Source organism: Panicum hallii, chromosome 5 (assembly GCF_002211085.1).
Source record: "Panicum hallii strain FIL2 chromosome 5, PHallii_v3.1, whole genome shotgun sequence".
Classification (NCBI taxonomy): Eukaryota; Viridiplantae; Streptophyta; class Magnoliopsida; order Poales; family Poaceae; genus Panicum; species Panicum hallii.
The window spans coordinates 40,854,077-40,860,458 of NC_038046.1; positions in this window are offsets into that span (position 1 = coordinate 40,854,077).

Consider the following 6,382-nt stretch of genomic DNA (forward strand, 5'->3'; position numbering starts at 1 on the left):
GAAAAAAAATATTGGCTCGGCATCTGCCGAGTCATATTGTAACTGTGTTTGCTTCGGTCGGTCAACTCCGTTACCTCCCTCTCATTTGTTTCCAAGGAAATTTCAACCTGCAGACTTGAACACCGAGTCCTTCTATTGGGCTGCAAGGATTTAATTTGTAGACTCAGAATTTATGAGATCAAGTACAGTACTACAGTCACATGTCAAATTTACCGCAACACAAGTAGAAGTTTCAATAGCAAATGGAAACATTTCAATCTGCTTGCAGTATTAGTAAACAGAATAGTGTGGAGGAATGATTATTAGAAAGTGCACTTTATATGGCCAAGCTAACACTGCCTGCAAAAAAAACTTTACCAAACACTTTTGGAAAATGCGGAGTACTTGACTTTATGTTTTTTTGGGAGACCAGGTCCGCGGTTGCTCACGTGTAGTGTATGTTATCGTGGATTACTTGGTCAAGTCTTCATATTTTGTCTAGTATAGTGATTGGTCTAGTGGACACACGAGATGAAGTAGACACAGGATAGTGAATTAGAATACAATTTGAAAGGTCCCCTACTAATGCAAATATAAAAATATGTATGGAAGGAAATGCACTCTCTTTTACTCCCTCCACCCAAAAATATAGCTACGTTAGGTTTGTCCTTAATAAAATCTTTTAAACTTTAACTATACATAGCAAAAAAAATATAAATATTGATAATATAAAAAAGGGTATTAGTTGATTCATTGTCAAACCAACTATTACATAACCTTTTCTATTTAACATTAATTCTTTTAGAGATATTTTTAGCTAAGATAAAAATATTTGCCTTTGGACAAATCTAAACATATATAAAGGAAAGAAGATTTCCAGGAGGACCTCCTTACGAGCTCGAATTGGAAAACTACAACACAAAAAACATTGTTATGATTGCTAAACATAGTAATGTTGCAAGTGTTGTGTTTAGATGATTCAAGGTGTCGGTGTCTCAAACCGCCGACTAGTGAATTTTGTGATTGCGCATCTAGTCTGAATGGTGTGTATGAAAGATACGAGAGTTTATACTGGTTCGGGCAGAATGACCCTACATCCGGTTCGAGCCGCTTGTGCTCTTGCACTAAGTTTGCAGTAGAGGGTTACAAACGGACGAGAGAGGGAGGGGGCTCCCAAGTCTCTTCTGGAGTGTGCGTGTGTGAATGTGAGTCTGAACATTCCGTCCCCCGGCGGGGATCTCCCTTTCCCTTTTATAAGTCAAAGAAAGGGAGTGGATTACCTTTTATAAGTCAAGGGAAATCCCTTTTATAAGTCAAGGGAAGGGAGTGGATTCCCTTTTATAAGTCAAGGAAAAGGAGTGGACACAGAGAGAGAAAGGTCGTTGGGATCCCGCTTTTCCTCCTCCTTACGTGTTCCACTGGTCCTGTAGAGGACAATGGGGTGTCCCTGCGCCACTCCTGGCGCGACGTGCGACGTGCGTCTCAATAGGGCGGGTGGCATGGGCCCCCCGGCGTGCTTGGTGAGCGACATGCGCCCCGATACGGGCGATGTGAGCCCCCGTGTTTTACGGCTTGTTGCAGTAATGGCCTGTCCTCTCCGGGATCATGTTGAGGCACGTCCTTACCTACCCCATGCAAGAGGTTCGACCTCCAGCACGATCTATCATCCCGTGAGACCCCGAGAGCCCCATGTCCCTGCGGCGGGTACGGTTGAATCCACTATCTCAGGGTCGGGCGAGGCGGGGCCTCTCTCACAGGGGTCGGGCGAGGCCGCGCTCGCATCCTTAGGGTCGGGCGAGACGGAGCCCATCCTCCGGTGGTCGGGCGAGGTGGCTCGTGCTCTTCTTCTGGGCTTGGTATTTAGGTTGTCGTGCTTTTCCTTCCAGTGGGCCGTCGGTGGCCATGAGGTTGAGGCGCATACTCCGCGAGAGCTAAAACGTAATTAGCTTCCAAAGGAATATACTGTTTGGAGGATCCGTGATATTTGCCCTGACACGAGGAAACAACGGTAGCACATGCATTTTAAAGGAAGATGCGATGAGTTGTAATTCAAGTATGAAGCTTGATCAGTTTCCTATACAATTGATAGGAATTCACCTAGCAAACTCTTTGTTCCAAGGGCCCCGTGTAAGATCGAGTCTTTAAATCCTCTAAAACTCCAATAGAATAAAACTCCTATAGAATAGAAGTCGAACAATCAAAATGGGTACGGACCTGTCTGTGCACACTTGAATAGAGGGTTTTTTATGGTCCCCAAGAAAGTATCAAAAGGTAAAACTTACAATAATATAGATACTACCAAGAATGGAGGGTTTTTTTATGGTTTATACATCACATCTTCATTATCCCACGGGAAACACGCAGTAGAAATGCACACGCAAGAAGTGACACGGTTTGCGTTGTTTGGGCGACGAGGCTACTGTAACTGATTGATTGCTCACCAGATGTTATCGTCGATTAATTTGTCAAGCCTTTAGACTTGTCACATTCAAACTTGTAAGATCCCCTACGTATCTTTTAGTACATAGAAACTGTAGTACTTGAAATTACTCGTTATAAAATTCTAGTACATGACTACACTCGATCAGAAAAGACACAGAAAGAAGTGAGAATGCAATGGAGGAAAAAAGGAAGTGATGTTTTAGAATACCAAAAATCTTGTCTAACAAATTCCTCTATTTTTGGAGAACAGAAATTTTCCAAAACTCTTATGAAAATTCTTTTATGCAAGAATAACTAGGACATGTTCGGATGAGCTAAAGTTGGATGCTAAATTTTAGTACAGATTAGCACTTATATCTTTGCTAAAATATTTAACTCCTGGTTAAAGCTTAGCTCATCCATCAGCACTCCTATTCGGCTAAACCAGTGCTAAACTTTAGCACTTTGGGGCATTAGAGCATCTCCAACGGATCATCAAAACTCAATCTCCTAAAAGTACATGTAAGGTGATCTTTTATTATGTTCTATTATAAGTAACGAACTTTTTAGACATCTCTTCCAGCAGATTACCAATACCCCACGTCCAATATTTTAACAGGACACCATCTCAGCCCATTTCGCGGATTCAGCCAATCTTACAAATTCAGCACACAACACCCAAATCAATCCTTACCTTATCCACAGCTGTTAGCTGTTGGATCGGAACGGATGGCTCGGATGCACTGCCCACACATCTCGCAAGAAAAAAAGAATAGTCTGTGCCGCCGGCCCGCGCCGCCGCCATGCTCCCGCGGCTGCCCTCCCCTGCCCAGCCTCATCTCCGTTGCGTTCTCCCCATGGAAGCAACGACAACAGCTCAAGCCTCCCTCTCTGCTCTTTCTTCTTCAGGAACAGAAAACGAAGCTACGTGCTGCTTGATTGGGAGATGACGCTGCAGGAGACGGAGTTGAGAGGAGCCCGAGATTGAAGAGGAGCTGGTGTTCGTGCGGAAGGGCCAGGTGCCAAAGCTAGCTGAGGCGCACGCAGCTCGAGGACGCTTGGGAATTTGGCTGCTGCTTCTTCGAGAGCTCGAGCTCTATCGCGCTGAGCCAGAGCTCGTCGGGGTGCCCATCTCCGGCACCAGCGGCAGAACGGCAGCCTCAGCTCCTACACCTCGGACGACGCGCAGGATGCTCCTGCTTGTGCGCAAGATCCGGTGGATCTAGCATCTTCGTGTTGCAGCGGCGGTGTGGAGCAGCGGCAACAAGGTGCGCCGGAGCTCGAATTCTCCCCATCTCGTGAAATGTCTTGCCGCCAAAAATATAGGTGGATAGGTAGGTGGATAGGGAGAGATGTAAATTTTCTTCATTTAGGTGAGAGGAAAGTGTGTTTTAGTAATTATACAAAAAATTATAACAGGGATTGGATTGGCAATCTATTGGAGCAATTTCATTACCAAAACGGTAGTTTTCTGGTGCTAGGGATGGGGAGAGGAATAAGTAATCCGTTGGAGATGCTCTTAGCACTTAGATTCAAACACCCCCTTAATCGTATTCTCCATCCGTCCTAAAAAAACAAATCATTCAAAGATTCAAAATTTATCCTAGAAAATAAGTCATTTTACTCTATTTAGAAAGTTCATGTGCATATAAGAATCAATAAGATGCGTTTGTTAGAATCTTTCTCAAGGGTGACTCGGGGGGCGACGCCGCACCCCACCCACCTCTCCCCTAGGCCACCGCCTACGAGTGGTTATGCGGCGGCGGCGGCCAGCAGCTGAGCTGAAGCCAGCTCGGTTTGCCTCCTCGTTCCTTTTATCCTCTCTTTTCCCTAGTCTCCAAACCTAGACGTCACGTTACCTCTCTGCCGCCGGTCGCCGGGGGCCGGATCCGGCCATCCCTTCGTCAGATCTGGGCGCCCCCTGGCAGGATCCGGGTGCAGCGCCTCCCGCTCGGCGATTGCCGGGGACCGCCTCTCCTGGCTCCCTACTGCCCTCTAGTGCCCGCGAGACACCCATAGTGGTGGCTGCCGCCCTCATTGCAGTGGCTGTCGTCCTCGCCGCCGTATCTGGGGTCGTGGTCACCCCTGGTGGCTGCACGTCTTGCGTTCGCGGGAGTCGCCCTCCTCTACGGGGTGCGTCTTGCATTCAAGGGTGGGACTGCCTCCGCTGTGCCGGGTGCACGCCGGCCAACACCTTCCTCCATTGGCGCGCTGGTGTCCGGCCTCGCCGTCGCGCCCCCGCCGTTGGCGGGGTGCCTGGCCGTGGTGCCTTGCCCTGGGTCATCACCGGCCGTGGTGCCTGGCTCGAGCCGCCCGCCGGTCGATGTTCCTGACGCTTTCCGTCCGACGCTGGTGGCGCTGCCTTGTCAGGGGGCATGGCCTGGGCACCCGTTCTCGGATTGTGCCCCCACTAAGGCGGCGCTATGGCCGGCCGGCAGTCCCGATCTGCGTTGTGGCAGCAGTCGTCGGCAACGCTCTAGTGGATCCGTTGGCTCTGGAGAGGGAATAGGGTGTGGGTGAAAGCCTAGGGCCTGCGTACGGGCCAGTGACGGCGACGCCCTCGGGCGCCGTTTACCTTTATGAAGGCGTCATTTTCTCCCCCTCCTCTCTCCTCTCCGGTGTGCTTTCCGGGTGAAAACCTTGACCACGTTGGTCGGACGACGACAGCTCCTTTGGCGTTGCTCCCTCCTTTGAGGTGTCGTTTTGAAAGCTTCGTTGGTCGTCGATGGGATCATGGTCGGTTGACGCCCCCGTTCGCCTGGTCCTGGCAGTGGTCATCGGCTCTTCTCTAGGTGTTCCTACTTCTACGCGGATTGGTCGTTGTCTGGCGGATGCTTTGCTGCCGTTTCTTTGCTTGCTCTAGCGGATGCTTGGCTGCCGCCGTCACGTTGGTTGGTAATCGCTTTGGGCGGATGCTTGGCCACCTTGGTTGTGTTGGTTGGGTGGATGCTTTGCCACCTTTGATGAGTTGCAGTCCTTTTGCACCCTTGAGGTAGTTGTATCTTTTAGCAGGTTTAGAGATGTGGTCCTATTCTGAGGTGTGGTCGCATTTAGGGTTGTGGGTTTGTGTTTGTTCCCTCTCTGTTGTTGTTGCTATTGTTGTTTGGTATTGGGGTCGCCCGCCACTTGCTTGGTGGTGCTTGTATTCGCCTTAATAGCCTTTGTCTATTAAGGTTTGTAACGGTCGTACTGCTTTCCTCTTAATGAAATACATGCTCAGGCACGTTCGTGAAAACATATTATAAAAATCAATTACTGTTAAGATTAGGTATAATGCGTGGGATGTATTGCATTGAGCCCCTTGGGCGGTATATTTAGAGTACAGAGACACGGGGGTAAGGCACCCCCGATACTTATGGCAGTCCGGGATTACATAGCCTAACCTACCAAATATACTCTATCATCCCCCAGCTCCTTTGAGGCAGCACGCGCCCTCCACTGATGCACGGCCCACGCTCAGGTCAGCAGCAGGGCACCTACGGTGCGGGGAGCAGCGGAGCCTGCACGTGGGTGGTGCCACCACTTGAAAAGGTGGCGACACCGACGATGGTGGTTGATCACGAAAGTCGGCGCTACAGCCTGTGCGGGCGCAACGACAACCTCATCCTCGAGAGTGCGTTGCCGATGCGGCAACGATAGCAGGGCAACGCAATCCGGTCTCTAGTCGAAAAAAAAAGAACAGCAGCAGACAGACCATGGGTACCCGTTCCGGCGGCGAATCCCAACAGAGGGCGCTGGCATCGACCGGCGGCGCGGCGGCGGCGGACTTTATCCCAGCAGCTCCAATGGCGCAGCTGCCTGGCGCCCCGGTAGCAGCAGCGCAGGAAGAGGGAGGGGCAGCGCTGGGCTAGATGCGCTGGGGGAGACAACAAGGGGAAGCATACCTGCTCTGCCTGACCACGACGACGCGGCGGATCCTTCGGATCCGCGTGCAGATCATACGAGGGCACTACCCCAGGCGAAGACCTATCTTCCCAGGGGT